Below are 17,923 nucleotides of genomic sequence, written 5' to 3' on the forward strand. Positions count from 1 at the left end.
ACTATCTTTGGATAGATTTAAAACTTTTTCCTTCAGTTCAGAATTTTCCAATTCCAGCTTCTTAGTTTCAAATTCAAACTGCTTTTTCAGCTTTTTGTATTTGATACTAAGATGAGCCTTGAGTTCCAGAAGTTCTGTTAAACTGGAAACTAACTCTTCTCTAGATAGTTCAGAAAATACCTCTTCAGAATCTGATTCTGATGTAGATTCTGATCCATCATCTTATGTAGCCATCAGCGCGAAGTTGGCTTGCTCTTCTTCAGAGTCTAATTCTGATTCTGATTCAGAATCATCCCATGTTGCCATAAGACCTTTCTTCTTATGAAACTTCTTCTTGGGATTCTCCTTCTGAAGTTTTGGACACTCGTTCTTGTAATGTCCAGGCTCATTGCACTCATAGCAGATAGCCTTCTTCTTGTCAGATCTTCTGTCAGAAGATTCTCCTCGTTCAAATCTCTTTGAACTTCTGAAGCCTCTGAACTTCCTTTGCTTGCTCTTCCAGAGTTGGTTTACCCTTCTGGAGATCATGGACAGTTCATCTTCTTCTTCAGATTCTGATTCTTCAGGATCTTCTTCTCTAGCCTGAAAAGCGTTAGTGCATTTTTTAACATTAGATTTTAATGCAATAGACTTACCTTTCTTCAGAGGCTCGTTTGCATCCAGCTCTATTTCATGGCTTCTCAAGGCACTGATAAGCTCTTCCAACGAAACTCCATTCAGATTCTTGGTAATCTTGAATGCAGTCACCATTGGACCCCATCTTCTGGGTAAGCTTCTGATGATCTTCTTTACATGATCAGCCTTGGTGTAGCCTTTATCTAGAACTCTCAATCCAGCAGTTAGAGTTTGAAATCTTGAGAACATCTTCTCAATATCTTCATCATCCTCCATCTTGAAGGCTTCATATTTCTGGATTAGAGCAAGAGCTTTAGTCTCCTTGACTTGAGCATTTCCCTCATGGGTCATTTTCAATGACTCATATATATCATGGGCAGTTTCCCTGTTAGATATCTTCTCATACTCAGCATGAGAGATAGCATTCAGCAAAACAGTCCTACATTTATGATGATTCTTGAAAAGCTTCTTCTGATCATCATCCATTTCTTGCCTTGTAAGCCTTACGCCACTGGCTTTCACTGGATGTTTGTAACCATCCATCAGAAGATCCCATAATTCACCATCTAGACCAAGAAAGTAACTTTCCAGTTTATCTTTCCAGTATTCAAAGTTTTCACCATCAAATACTGGTGGTCTAGTATAACCATTGTTACCATTGTATTTCTCAGCAGAGCCAGATGTAGATGCAGATGTATTTGTTGGAATTTCACCAACCATCTTTTACTGAAGCGTTTTTCTCTTCCTGAATCTTTTCTAAACACGGTTAAGTGCTAGCACCTTAGAACCGGCGCTCTGATACCAATTGAGGGATAGAAAAACACTTAGAAAGGGGGGGTTTGAATAAGTGTAGTCTAAAAACTTGAAAGATAAAAACAATTTGCACAGTTATTTTTATCCTGGTTCGTTGTTAACTAAACTACTCCAGTCCACCCCCACGGAGTGATTTACCTCACCTGAGGATTTAATCCACTAATCGCAACAGATTACAATGGTTTTCCACTTAGCCCACGACTAAGTCTTCTAGAGTATCCTGATCACAACCTGATCACTCTAGGAACAAATGCTTAGACACAAGCTGAGACTTTCTTAGAGTATCCTGACCACCACGTGATCACTCTAATTACAACTGCTTAGACACAAGCTAAGACTTCCTAGAGTATCCTGATCAACTCTTGATCACTCTAGTTACTTACAAATTAATGTAAACAATTCTAAGAGTATTACAAATGCTTCTGAAAAGCTATAATCACAACAGTGATATTTCTCTTAACGTTTAAGCTTAATCTCACTAATATATTACAACAGCAATGTAGTGAGCTTTGATGAAGATGAAGTTTCCGAGCTTTGAGTTGAACAACGTTTCAGCAAGTTTTTCAGAATAAGTTCGTTCAGGATTGGTAACCTTGCTTCTCATCAGAACTTCATATTTATAGGCACTTGAGAAGATGACCGTTGGGAGCATTTAATGCTTTGCGTATTCCGTACAGCATTGCATTTAATGTTTCACGCTTAGGTCAACTACCTCGAGCCTTGTTCACGCTGTGTCTACTGACGTTGCCTTTAATAGCTTCCAACGTTCCTTTTGTCAGTCAGCGTATCCTGCCACCTGTACTTTCTTCTGATCTGATGTTTGTGTATACAACGTTTGAATATAATCAGAGTCAAACAGCTTGGTGCATAGCATCTTCTTGTCTTCTGACCTTGAAGTGCTTCTGAGCGTAATACCATGAGAACTTCAGTGCTTCTGCTTCTGATCTCAAGTTCTTCTGATGCTTCCATAGACCCATGTTCTGATTCTGCCTTGACCATCTTCTGATGTCTTGCCAGACCATGTTCTGATGTTGCATGCTGAACCTTCTGAGACAAAGCTTCTCAGCGCTGATTTGTGCATACTCTCTATATATTTCCTGAAAGGGAAATTGCAATGTATTAGGGTACCACACTATCTCACAAAAAATTCATATCCTTGTTATCATCAAAACTAAGAATATTGATCAGAACAAATCTTGTTCTAACATTCCTTTCTTGACACACCTTGGTTAATGCCGCTTGTAGTTTCTTAACATTGGTGGAGTTGGTTCTTGATGCTGGTATGGCATCCTGAGCTTGAAAGCCCTGACGCGTACCCATTGAAGGTAAGGGTCTAAGGAGATGCAAAGATGTTTTCCTAACAATCTTCTCCCTTTTCCGTGAACAAGACGCCAGGGTTGGACAATTTCCTTCTTCAGCATGTTACCATGATCATTGATGTTCTTGAAGAATAGACCCTTCCAATTGAATGCTACTTGGTATGTTTTTCATGGGATAGCCGTATTGACGACGGGCTAAAGCTGGATTATAATTGATTCCTCCCTTAGTTCCAATAAGGGGTACGTTGGGATAACTTCCGCAACTGTAGATGATCTTGGTTTCGTCGTTGTCGTGACTACACCAATCAATGTCCGAATGAATGAGGGACAAGATTTTTTGTGACCAGCAGAGGCCATCCCTCAGGTTCCAGAAAGTGCTAGACTTTGGCAGGTGTGAGACGAACCATTCGTATAACAATGGCACACAACATGTGATTAATCCTCCTTGATGCAGGTTTCTTGAATGCACAGAGTGGTAAGCATACGCAAGCAAGGTTGGAACTGGATTTCCAATTAAGAAGATGTTAATTGCGTTGATGTCGACGAAATTATCAATGTTAGGGAACAAAAATAATCCGTAGATGAGCAATATAACACCCGGTATTTAGTTAATTATTTAATTATATACATTCAAATTACTTAGAATTTAATTATTGAATTTGTGGAGTGTTGAGAATTGTTGACATGGGTTTTTATGATTAATTAGTTGATTAATTAATTGATTAAGTTGTAGAAATAGTATTGAAGAAATACTAGATTTATTATATGGACCTAATTAAGTGATGGTGGTAGTAAAACGTGGGGTGTGAATGTTAGGCCCAATAGGTTTAATGAAATTAGGTTAAGATAAGGATTAGGCTAATTAGAAGAGAAAAAGTCTTGGGGAATTGGTCATGGGAAGTTGTAGAGAAGAGAGAAAATAGGAGAGAAATTCATTCCCGTTTTTCTTGCAGCAGTCTCACTAAATCGAAGATCCCCGATTCGTTAACCGTTGGATCGTCGCCAAATTTTGTGGGTAGGTTCGCAACACCTATAGCTAACTTTTGACCGTTGGGATCTTCAAAATAAGGTCTGAGTTGTGAGATATGATCATCGCACTGTAGCTGCATATTTGGGAAAATTTTCAGCTTTTGATTCTGATTAAAAGAGGCAATGGTTGGGAGCTAAGGCTAGATGGCTTCGATCGGTAGAATTGTAGAACGGACTCCGAATACAAGGTAAGGGGTGGGGTTCTAACTCTATAACCGGACTCATGATGAATGATATGTGGGGGTTAAATTCGTAGGAAATTATTCCTGATTATTTGTTGTGATTCTGTCGTGTTGATTCGATGAAATTAGTTGTTGTTGTGGTGATAATTGTTGTTGTTTTATGCGAAGTTGAAGGATGTTTCAGTGACGATGTGTACCTCTATTTATTAGTATAGCGACGATATATGCTTATGCCTTGTGACGATGATGTTGTTTGTTGTGTGTGTTTGTTGCATTCATATACATATGCATTTTTGGCGACGGCCTGGATTGGCAAATTAGTGACGAAGGCTTATGCCTTGATGCCTCTGTTTAACTGGCAATTGGCGATGGGGGCTGAAGCCCTGGGTACCACATGCATGTGCAGTTGTAGAGTCTCATTGTATGTGGCATGAGTGTGATTTAATTGTGATGTGATGTGACTTGAGTTGTTGTTAAATTGTGATAATATGGAGTTGTAATTATAAAATTGTTATACTAATGACGTGTTGTGACAGGTATTGTCTGGAAGATGAGCAATAGTTGTTATAACTATTAATATGTTGTTGTTATTGATTTTTGTTAATATAACTGTTCAGGTTAATTGTTATTATAAATGTAGTCTGAAAGCTGTAACGTGATAATTTCGTATGATTAAATTCTAATATATTGTTTATCATGCGTTTGTTTATATTGGTAGATATCTCACCCTTTCTGAATGATGTTTCCCTACCATGGGAAATGGACAGGTACTCAAGATAGCGGTGAAAGATTGAAGTGATTTTATGAAGTCTTTAGCTGTTGTGAGTTGAGTCGGTTGTCGCTCTGATACGTAGCACTCGGGGGGATAAAACGATTGTTTTCATTATTGTTTTAATTGCTGAATTTTATTTAGTTTTGATTTAAATTGTAACTTAAAGTTACCGTGCAAAGATGCTACGTCTTGATTTGAATAGTTATGAAGTTTGTTGATTCCGCTGCGAGTTAATTATTGAATTTAAACAAAGTCATTTTTTTGTAATGATTTGATTATCGTTTTAAATTCTTGTGCTATGTATCTATATGAAGGCAAGTAAGCCGTAAATGTTTTTGAGATGACGAATATGTGATACCTCAAATGAACTTGTTTGGAATTTATACTCTGATTTTCCGTATAATTTATTGGGTAGATTTGGGGTGTTACATTAGTGGTATCAGAGCAGGTCGGTCCGTCCGGCCAAGTTGTCTAATGTTGTTTATTCCTCTGTACGCGACAAGTGTGTGAAATACTGTCGGTACTTGTTGCTTTCTGGTTGTTGCAGGAATTAGTTTGAGCGAAGTGAGGGAGAAGCTTTACTTCTCGGATGTGGTTCAGTTGTAAGTTTGCAAAGAGGATTGTTGTCTTGGTGTTTCGAAAACTGAATTTCGACGAAAGAAGGTGTCTCTCGAGTTATAAAAAGTTTGGAAGTGAAGTTGATGATGGTTGTATCGGATAAATTTTCGAGGACGAAAATATTCTAAGTGGGGGAGAGTTATAACACCCGGTATTTAGTTAATTATTTAATTATATACATTCAAATTACTTAGAATTTAATTATTGAATTTGTGGAGTGTTGAGAATTGTTGACATGGGTTTTTATGATTAATTAGTTGATTAATTAATTGATTAAGTTGTAGAAATAGTATTGAAGAAATACTAGATTTATTATATGGACCTAATTAAGTGATGGTGGTAGTAAAACGTGGGGTGTGAATGTTAGGCCCAATAGGTTTAATGAAATTAGGTTAAGATAAGGATTAGGCTAATTAGAAGAGAAAAAGTCTTGGGGAATTGGTCATGGGAAGTTGTAGAGAAGAGAGAAAATAGGAGAGAAATTCATTCCCGTTTTTCTTGCAGCAGTCTCACTAAATCGAAGATCCCCGATTCGTTAACCGTTGGATCGTCGCCAAATTTTGTGGGTAGGTTCGCAACACCTATAGCTAACTTTTGACCGTTGGGATCTTCAAAATAAGGTCTGAGTTGTGAGATATGATCATCGCACTGTAGCTGCATATTTGGGAAAATTTTCAGCTTTTGATTCTGATTAAAAGAGGCAATGGTTGGGAGCTAAGGCTAGATGGCTTCGATCGGTAGAATTGTAGAACGGACTCCGAATACAAGGTAAGGGGTGGGGTTCTAACTCTATAACCGGACTCATGATGAATGATATGTGGGGGTTAAATTCGTAGGAAATTATTCCTGATTATTTGTTGTGATTCTGTCGTGTTGATTCGATGAAATTAGTTGTTGTTGTGGTGATAATTGTTGTTGTTTTATGCGAAGTTGAAGGATGTTTCAGTGACGATGTGTACCTCTATTTATTAGTATAGCGACGATATATGCTTATGCCTTGTGACGATGATGTTGTTTGTTGTGTGTGTTTGTTGCATTCATATACATATGCATTTTTGGCGACGGCCTGGATTGGCAAATTAGTGACGAAGGCTTATGCCTTGATGCCTCTGTTTAACTGGCAATTGGCGATGGGGGCTGAAGCCCTGGGTACCACATGCATGTGCAGTTGTAGAGTCTCATTGTATGTGGCATGAGTGTGATTTAATTGTGATGTGATGTGACTTGAGTTGTTGTTAAATTGTGATAATATGGAGTTGTAATTATAAAATTGTTATACTAATGACGTGTTGTGACAGGTATTGTCTGGAAGATGAGCAATAGTTGTTATAACTATTAATATGTTGTTGTTATTGATTTTTGTTAATATAACTGTTCAGGTTAATTGTTATTATAAATGTAGTCTGAAAGCTGTAACGTGATAATTTCGTATGATTAAATTCTAATATATTGTTTATCATGCGTTTGTTTATATTGGTAGATATCTCACCCTTTCTGAATGATGTTTCCCTACCATGGGAAATGGACAGGTACTCAAGATAGCGGTGAAAGATTGAAGTGATTTTATGAAGTCTTTAGCTGTTGTGAGTTGAGTCGGTTGTCGCTCTGATACGTAGCACTCGGGGGGATAAAACGATTGTTTTCATTATTGTTTTAATTGCTGAATTTTATTTAGTTTTGATTTAAATTGTAACTTAAAGTTACCGTGCAAAGATGCTACGTCTTGATTTGAATAGTTATGAAGTTTGTTGATTCCGCTGCGAGTTAATTATTGAATTTAAACAAAGTCATTTTTTTGTAATGATTTGATTATCGTTTTAAATTCTTGTGCTATGTATCTATATGAAGGCAAGTAAGCCGTAAATGTTTTTGAGATGACGAATATGTGATACCTCAAATGAACTTGTTTGGAATTTATACTCTGATTTTCCGTATAATTTATTGGGTAGATTTGGGGTGTTACAAGCAATGCCAAGATGTCCTCAAAAGCGCACATATATTGGATGCTGACGAAGTACCGAGCTTGATCCAATAGGAACTTAGAGGGTAATCCTTGAATTCCTCCTTTACTCACCATATGAGTTCTGACATCGACTACGTTTAAGGGAGTAGTTGCAGCAATGATGACGTCGTCAGGATTCTTTTCCAAACTGGAGTACGGATCTTATGCGTATACGGGTATTCCAACCAGACGAGAGTACTCCTCCAACGTAGGCATGAGTTGATAATTTGGAAAGGTGATGTAGTGATACGTTGGATCGTAAAACTGTACCAAAGTAGGAAGGATCCCATCCACAATGTTGGTATTGAGAAAAGGCAGAAGTGTTCCATACTTCTCCTTGAAAGCCTGGGGGTTGACCACTAGTTTTCCGAGCTTTTCCAATTCCTCGACCTTAGGAATTTTGAAGGTGTATTTCCTATCTCTCTTTCTTCCGTAATCCATGGTATAGATCCTTAAGTCCTTTCTCCGTTTCTCTCTTTCTCTCTATGAAGTTCAAAACGTTCGTTATTTAGTTTCCTTGAAAAACGACTCGAAAAAGACTCTTTGTTTTTATTATTATGATGAATGAATGCATGAATGCGCACACAAGAGTTTTTAGCAATCATGGGGTAGAAGGGTGTAGTTGTCATGGAGTCACGTCTCTAACCTCGCCCCAGGGTAAACTATGGATTTTGATTTTCATACCTGTAGAACGGGTTCTAGGGATCTCAGAGTTTTTGCTCAACCTTAAAGATACGTTGACTGGTATCTCCAAGAGAGTTTACTCTGAGTGTAGTATCTGTGTGACAATTACTTTCGTAATCACTGCTCTACGTTCTAAGAGGCTTTAAGTGGGGTTAAAGTGTTTCTAGGTCCTCCTGGTACAAATCAATATCGGAATGCATTGGCGCAGTTAATCACAACCAGCCAAGCAAATCCAAAGAGTATATTTGGGAACCAAGATTATAGGCTTCACTGGGAAGACATCCTCAATCCTATCTTATGCTGCACTCAAATCCGGGTATAGGATTTCTCACCACAAGGGGGAATCAAGCCATTTTCCGATATAAAAACCCATAAAAGTAAACAAATAGAAATGCAGCAAACACATGATATGACACAGAGGTTAGGCAGAACCTCTCTTGTTTGAGGGGGGAGTTTGGCATCCCTAATTCCTCATTGGGGTTGGACCAGCACAGGTCAACCGTTGGTTTGGATGAAAACCAAGGTTATTACTTGTCCCTAGCAAAGTCGCCATTTTTCTGTAGTGTCGTTTTTTTACCTCCCCGTTTTACTTGGGAGGACGGCACGCAGGATCCTTCACGCGAAATTTGGAAGGAGAGAGGGAGAAACAACTTTCCGAAATGGGGATGGAAGAAAGTAAATAAGTTCATAGAAGTCCATACAAACTAGCATAAAAGATTAAACTTGAAAGTGATTGAATTAAAAGTGTAAGTGTACTAGCCAAGTGACTAGTTTTCTAAACAACCAATTGGAACAAGGAATCGAGTAGGTCTCAATGTAAGAAACCCCAAGATCAAGCTATGAATATGTGCATGTGTAAGTACAGTTGGTTACGATGCTTAAAAAGTGATCGACTTATGGTGGAAAATGGCTCAAAACCGAGTATTCGTTCTTGAAAATGGTTAAATGCATGAGATGATTAATAATAACACAAAGGGGAATAGTAAAGGAAAATGGTAAAGATTATTACAAGGCCTCAGGGATGAATGGGGACTACATTTTTTACCGAACGGGGAATGAAACACTTATTACAATATTACAAAACTTAAAGGAATTTTAAAGAAAAAATAAAACGGTAAACATACAAGATTAATTAATAAAAAAAGTACCAATGGCCTAAAAGTAGTACCTCAACATCAACAAAAAAAAATATTAAAAATGAAACATAGACTAATGTATGAGAAATTGAGAAAAAATATTGATAAAAATTAACAATAAATCTAAGAAAACCATATTAAATTCTAAAAAGATAAAGGTTAAGCATTAATAATTTTTTTGGTATTATATATATATATATATATATATATATATATATATATATATATATGCATTAATAATTTTTTTGGTATTATATATATATATATATATATATATATATATATATATATATATATATATATATATATATATATATATATATATATATATATATATATATATATATATATATATATGTATATATATCTTTTTAAAACAAAATAAAAAGAAATTTGAGATATTGGTTAATTCGGAGATTCATATATGAGTTAACCAATATCTCAAATTTTTTAATTTCTTTGCGGTTTTTTTCGGATATGCATATCCGAAAAAATCTCTGACATTTTAAATCCAATGTTTAAATTAAATAAACGTTTGAAAAAGGTGTTTTTGGATATGCATATTTGAAACATTTTAAAATGTGAAAAGAGTGTCTTCGGATATGCATATCCGAAGAGTATTTTGAAGTTTTCAGACGTGTTTTTCACCCTATTTAGGTGTAATGAGAAATTCCCTTAGTTTATTAGGGTTTCTTAATTTTGTCTTGGGCTTAATATGTAGAGTCCAATCCGTTTCTTTCATGCAACACCCATTTCCTGTGACCTCACCCCCCTTCTTTCAGTAGGCCCAAGATCATAAAAGAATAACTCAGCCAAGGAAAAAGGGGGGTGAGGTCACATGAAATGGGTGTTGCATGAAAGAAACGGATTGGACTCTACATATTAAGCCCAAGACAAAATTAAGAAACCCTAATAAACTAAGGGAATTTCTCATTACACCTAAATAGGGTGAAAAACACGTCTGAAAACTTCAAAATACTCTTCGGATATGCATATCCGAAGACACACTTTTCACATTTTAAAATGTTTCAAATATGCATATCCAAAAACACCTTTTTCAAACGTTTATTTAATTTAAACATTGGATTTAAAAATTTCAGAGATTTTTTCGGATATGCATATCCGAAAAAAACCGCAAAGAAATTAAAAAATTTGAGATATTGGTTAACTCATATATGAATCTCCGAATTAACCAATATCTCAAATTTCTTTTTATTTTGTTTTAAAAAGATATTTATTTATAATATAGTTATAATATAATTAAAGTGAGTTATTATTAATAAAGAATAACTTAAATACAAATTGTTATAAATAAGAAATAAAGAGATTTAATAAAATTTTAATTTTGTAAATTTATTTGTCACAAATTTTTTTAAATTATAAAAAAAATATTTTTTAAATGGCTAAAACATTATGCATTATAATTAATGAAATTATCATATTAAAATTATCCTCCTATTAACATTATAATTTTTAATTTATATTAGTTTTTTTTAATTAATTTTATATGAAAATAATGTAATTAATTTAAATATTTAATAGGTTGATATTATTAATATATCTTGATTATAATGATATATATTTTGATTAATACAATTAATTACACTATTAATTGTATTGATTCACCTTGATTTTTATTTTTTAACAAAAAATATTTATTTATTTCGTATATGCATATCCGAAAAATCTCAACACAAAAAATTAGGTTATTTCAGATATGCATCTCCGAAAACACCAAAAGTTATAAATTTGGTGCGTTCGGAGATGCATCTCCGAATTCTGAGGGGCAAAAAAGAAATTTCGGAAGAGGTCCTAAGAAGGTATATGGGTGCAATGAGAATTTTTCAAAACTAATGAGGATCTGCCTCTCCAGTGGCGGAGCCAGGAAAAAAACGGATGGCCGCTAAAGTAAAATAAAAATTATAAGTAAAAATGTAAATCATATTTCATAGAAAGCATTTAAGTTGAAATAAATATAAAGTTGATTATCAAAAAATGAAATAACATGATTTGAAAGTACCTTATAATAAAGCTTTACGTGTTTCGAGTGACTTGAAATCTTCAATAATAGACTCATAACTAATGTTTGCACTAATCTCCCTTTTAATATAAACTCTCATGCTATCTCTTAGAAACCCAGCATTCATCATGTTTCTCAACTTAGTCTTGATAATTTTCATTGTTGAAAAAGACCTCTCAGTTGTGGCCGTAGAAACTGGAAGAGTCATGATAAGGCAAAGTAGCCTATCAATCAAGAAGTAAATTTCAGCTTGTCCAGTTTCCACCAAACATGAACATAGTTGAAATTTCAGCTATTAAATTATTCAAATTTAATGCTTGGCGAGCAACAAATAGAAAATGTCGAAGTTGAAATTGAAAATTATTCTTCTCTTGATCACTAAAATCCATAGGATAATATTTTTCAACTAGAGAACAAATAGTATCAATGCTAAAAGCTTTATATTCATTCTTAGGAGACAAAGCACAAGAATGGGTTAACAAATCCATTGCTTGCTCACTAAATCTACTATTCAACTCTTGTAACTGTTTGTCAATGGTAGTGAAAAAGATTTCAACTTTGAAGTAATGTTGAATTGTGACTTGATTTTCTTCAAGGCGAGATCGTCTAAATCTTGTTACTGAATGAATATCATTAAGATCGGGAATCTTAATACCATGTTTTTCACAAAAAGATGTCACTGTACTAAACAACATATCCCAACCATTTTCTCTCAAGTCTTGAATAAAACTTTTGGTTGAACAAACCAAGTCCATAGCATTAACTACATCTTATTTTTTTTGTAAGGCTTGACAAAGCATATCTGTTATCCCCATAATTTCTTTCATCAAATGCAAAATAAATATAAAATCAAATGCCTTCAAGTAATTGTAAAAACTATCTGCATCCCCAGGTGTAGCATAATTTCCTCTTTCTTTTGCAATTTTTTTTAAAACTGAGCAAGTTGCTTCATACATGTTTATCATGTAACATCCTGATTTTATTATTTATTTATTTAATTAATTTTATTTGGTGTTTTTATTAATTATTTACTTATTTAATTATTATGTCGTATAATAATTATTTAATTAACTGATTATGTGTATTGTTGTGTTAATTTGGCTAATTGAGTGGTTAGTATAATTGATAGAATGATGAAATAATAGATAATGGGCCTAATTAGTTGAGATAGAATGGGTGGCTAAGCCCAATTAGAAAGAAAAAAGATAGTAAGAGTTGAGTTAGGTCATTTTTCATAACCTTAGCTTTTGGAGAATAGAATGGAATAGAATAGAAGAGAGTAGAGGAAGAAGGGGAATTGGGAATCTAGAAGAAGAAGAAGGAATTTGATTTTAGGTAAGGAGGAGAATTCCATTATCTTGAATATATATGTACGCAATGTGTAGTAGTATAATGTGTATTCATCTCTCAATTTCATAGATTTTCACATGTTAGGGTTTGTGTTCAATTCTTGGGATTTGTGCTATTAATCATGTTTGATGATGTTTGTATGTGAACTCATGGTTAGGAACCTTTAATATGTGATAAATTGCTGTTGGAATGAGTTTTGGTTGGTAAAAATTGGAGTTAAGTTGATGTTGGGATGTGCTGAAACGCACAATTTTTTTTGTGTCTAGTGTCGTTCGTCGGGCGAGCCTGTTGCTTTGCCGGGTGAGTGAGAGCTTCTGAGTCTTCCCGGGAGATACCAGCGGCGAGAGGGTATCCAAGTTTCTGCCTGGGATCGGCGGGCGAGCCGATTGTTTCGTCGAGCGAAAGTGCCCTGTTTTGTCAAACTTCCAAACCTCATAACTTTTGATCTGTAACTCCTTTTCTTGTGTCGTTTGAAGCGTTAGGAAGCTAATGTGATTATCTATATGATAGAATAGAGTTGGTTAACATTTGATGGTTTAATTATAATGTTTTTGTGTAAATGACATGTGATTATGTATATGTGCATTGTGAATTTGTGAATTATGGATAACATTTGTTGATGTGTTATGTGAGGTAATATTCGTGAAAATTGTGTGGAGGAATATATGCTATTTTAGATGCATTTGTTGTGAATGGATGCTTGATGTATTTTGTACAGTTGATGGATAATTCATTGTGCGAATTATTGTGGTATGCGGTATGTTAAGATTGTATGGATAATCTTAATTGCATATGTTTTGATGATAATTATACATGCATTCATGGCGGCTTTGAAACATAAGAGGTGAAACTCCGGGTTCACAATGGTGGCCTTGATCCTTGTGTGGAAACATAGGTGTGGATTTGTTCCTTTGTGGTTCAAAAGCGGTGAATTAAAGGTTCATATTTTTTGAGGGCTTTGATCATGTTCGGATCTGAAGCGTGGTTGTGGTTTCGATCGGGAGCAGTGAGCTTGATATTCACATGGTACCACATACATTGAGTCACATTAATTGCATTCGAGTCGCATTACATGTTATGTGATTGTTTGAATTGATGTGGTTGCTTGTGTGGTAATCTTATTTGTGTGTAGGTAATAATTGTGGAACTTATTCAATTATGAAGTGTGGAGAATGATAATGCTATTGTATCCTATGTTCATTAGACATATATTATGTATTCATTAGGATGCGAATTCTCACCCTTCTGTTTGAATGATGTTCATTGTGATTGTGCAGGTTCCAACGAGTAGTGAGTTTGTCTGAGGATTTAGCTGAGGAGATTTTGGTATAACTTTTGATTAGGTAGAGAGTCAAATTCTCTGGTCATGTAACACTTGGGGGTTTTAATTGAACTCGTGTTTGGTTATTTGGATATTGTTATCTTTTCGTATTTTAACATGATAATATGGATATGTTTGTGGAAGGCTATGTTGCCTAGTTATTTGATTTCATATAGCATAGTTGATTATATTATTTTGAATTGGTAGATGAATATAGTATGAGATATATTCATTGAAAATGATTAAGTATAATTATTATTCCGTTGTGTTTGCATATTATCGAAAACATGAAGATTTCAAAATGTGTTATAAACATGATCATGTGCAATGCTTGAATGTTTTGTTCTAGTTTTCAATTCTTTTGGAAACGACATGTGACGCCCTTTTGTTATATGCTTATTACTCTGTTATTATATATATAATATTTGGGGTTTAGAAAAGGGGTGTTACATATCAAGCTACAAATAGAATTGTAATGCGATCCCCAACGGGTATCTCCAGCTCGTTTCAAAGTATCAATTGGATTTGAACCTTTACCAGTTACAATCTCACCAATCTCTAACAAATGTGAAATATCTTCTAATTGGAAAGCTTGTAACTCATCATGGAGCTTAGTGGAAGAACAAACAACATTGACTACAAAAATCTATTTATCAAAGAATTTATGCATTGGTTTGACTTCTCTTGATGTTGTAACCAAGGAAAGTTGCAATCGATGAGCATAAAAATTAACATAGTATGCATAAGGACAATCCTTCAAAAAGAGTTCTTGTAAACCATTCCATTCTCCTCTCATGTTGCTAGCACCATCATACCCTTATCCGTGAATGTTAGACACATCAAGGTTATGTCGAGAGAGTATATCTCATATTGCTTCCTTAAGAGTTAAAGACGTGGTGTCTTTAACATGTGCCACATCAAAAAATCTCTCTTGTATTAAACCAACTTTATCAAAAAAATCTTAATACAAGAGCCATTTGTTCCTTTCTTGACTCATCGCGAGCTTCATTTACAATGATAAAAAATTTGGAATCACCAATTTCCTCACGAATATGCTTTTTTACCCTACTAAAAAGAATTTGCAAGAGCTCTTTTAGAATTTTATGTGAGGTATATTTGCAATTTTGTGGAGCATTTTCCAATACAACTTTTGCGATTTCATCATTGTAAGATGATAAAACTTTTAACAACTCAAGAAAGTTACCTTGATTTCTTGAATTGGTAGTTTCATCGTGACCCCTTAAAGCACAAGCTTGAAGTGTTAACCAACGAACAGTGTCAATTGAATTTTTGAGATGAAGCCGGTTACTCATTCTTTGACTTGAACTTTGAACTTTAATAACATTTATGATATGACCATTTTGATTCAACAAGTTTTGACAAGCTTTCATTGCATTGTTGTGTGGTGAACATGGATCCATCCCTGTGTATTTAACAAAGGAACAATGTTTTCCATTCCTAACTTTCTTCCAAGTTCTAAATCCCGTAGAAATGAAGACATGTGATCTGGGACGTCCACTTGGTTTTTTGCTAAAAAGGTAACATGGTAAGTAGTATGCAGCATCTTCGGATGATGAATATTCTAACCAGGAGGGAAATATGCTAAACCAAATGTGTTGAAACCTTCTTGGATGATCCTCATTACCGGAAAAATGATAGTTGTCTAAATGAATTTGATATGGACCCCATTTTAGATAAGCTCTTGTATTGCATCCTCTTGATTTGGTGGATATTGCCAAATCGGGCGACGCTTTCCAGAATCATGTTCCACAGAATTTTCAAATCCATGATGCTCTTCAATTCTTGGAATCTCAAGAATTTTTTCAGGTTCAGATGTCGGGATTATAATTTCTTCATCTCTCTCCTTTCTTTCAATTTTACATGTTTTTCTCTTGAAAAAAGAATCAATTTTTCTAGTATTCATCTTTACTTTTCTGATGAAAAAAATGAAACATAATAAAATGTCAAAATTTGTCACACATAGAGGCAACAATTTTGTCTAATACTGATACTTCAGGCCAAAATTATCACTACAGTATTGATACTGATACTTGAGACTCGAGGCTATTGATACTGATACTTGAGACTTGAGGCAAAAATTAGGGTTAAATATGTCAGAGGTCCCCATAAATATGCGACCCTGCAATTTTAGTCCCTCAAAAAATTTTCTTCAATAAATGGTCCTCGCAAATGTTTTTCGTCCCCAATATTGGTCCCTCCCGTTTGTTTCCACTAATGGAGGCTGGCGTGGAAGAAAGTCTGACAGAAATCCGAAAACGTTCGAAATTGAGCGGGTTTTAAACCTCCTCTAAACTAACCCAGAAAAAACAAAAAAAAATTGTTTCTGAACTTTTCTCAAACACCTTACTTATATGTCTAATTGTTTCAAATTTCGAAACTCTTTAACCTTAAATTCTTTCCTTGAAATGTTCACATAAATTTTCATGCTCAAGGTATATTTCATTAGCATATGGTCTTTTATTTTTTTTGTAACACCCCAATTCTACCTCGCAAGTATAAGCGAAAATCAGAGTGCATTTAAAAAATCTTCAACAAACAATGGGATGTCACATTTCAACTTATACCAAACAAACATACTTAAATTTCATTTAGTAATGATACATAGCATTCGGAAATATAACTTCATCCACAACTTCCAACTTAAGCTTATAAACATCTTTCAATTCAACTTAAAATAAATGTCAACATAGAATACAACAATTAAACAATAACGGCTAATCCCCCCGAGTGCTACGTATCAGAGCAATGGACATCAACTCGACTTGCCATAAAGCAACATAAAGACTTCACATCAATAACCTCGAATATCCACGACTAATCTTGAGTACCTGCCCATTTCCCATGGTAGGGGAAATATCAGCAAAGGGGTGAGATATCTTATAATATAAAGGAATGCATGATAAATAATATAAGAGATATAGATCATACATAATTTTGCCACATCGCATCACATAAAATCTTACAATAATTTTCATCGCAAAACTGAAGGAGTGAAAAACACTTAGAAAGGGGTGATTGAATAAGGGTTTCTTCCAAAAATGGTAGACAAAAAATAAATCACACAGTTATTTTTATCCTGGTTCGTTGTTAACTAAACTACTCCAGTCCACCCCTGACAAGGTGATTTACCTCAACTGAGGATGTAATCCACTAATCAAACTGATTACAATGGTTCTCCACTTAGATACCCTCTAAGTCTTCTAGAGTATTTTGATCACAACTTGATCACTCTAGGAATTCCTTTTACAATCAATGTAAAATAAATATTACAAGAGATTCAAATGCTTCTTACTAGGCTATAATCACCAAGTGAATTTTCTCTTAAGTTTAAGTTCTAACACTCACTAAAATATTACAAAGTTGTGAGGTTGAAGATGAAGTTCTTCTTGCTTTTGTGTGATTTCAGTTTGACAACATTTTAATTCTTTTTTCGTTCAAGAGTTCTTGCTGCTTCTGAATCAGAACTTCTATAAATAGGCGTTGAGGAAATGTGACCGTTGGGAGCATTTAATACTTTATGTGAATAGTACACTGCTGCATTTAATGTTTCACTCTTTTGTCAACTACCTCGAGCCATGCTTCAGCTGCTTTTACTGAATTTGCCTTTTGTAGCTTCTAACGTTCCTTTTGTCAGTCAGAGATTTGCCGTTATAGCCTTTTCATCTTGTACTTGCTTCTGGACTCAGATTGTATAGAATAAACGTTTGAATATCTGAGTCTTCAGCTTTGGTGCAGATGCAACTTCTGTCTTCAGACTTTAGAAGTGCTTTGAGCGTGATACCATCAGATCTTCAGAGCTTTGCTTCTGACTGCCATCTTCTGATGCTTTCCAGATCATCTTCTGAATTCTGCAGGACCATCTTCTGATGTCTGCCAGACCATGTTCTGATGAAGCCATCCAGATCTTCTGGGTCAGAGCTTCTGAGCGCTGATTTTGTGCATACTCTTTTATACTTTTCCTGAAATGGAAAACGGGAATAATTAGAGTACCACATTATCTTATACAAAATTCATATATAATGTTATCATCAAAACTAAGAA

The 17,923-nt window shown here is 34.7% G+C and overlaps 1 pseudogene; it reads right to left on the minus strand.

Moving 5' to 3' along the window:
- Positions 1 to 11,020: 11,020 nt before the first annotated feature.
- Positions 11,021 to 15,785, minus strand: LOC131661594 (uncharacterized; annotated as a pseudogene).
- Between the last annotated feature and the right edge of the window lie 2,138 nt (positions 15,786 to 17,923).

The sequence above is a fragment of the Vicia villosa genome, linkage group LG1, assembly GCF_029867415.1.
Source record: "Vicia villosa cultivar HV-30 ecotype Madison, WI linkage group LG1, Vvil1.0, whole genome shotgun sequence".
Taxonomy (NCBI): Eukaryota; Viridiplantae; Streptophyta; class Magnoliopsida; order Fabales; family Fabaceae; genus Vicia; species Vicia villosa.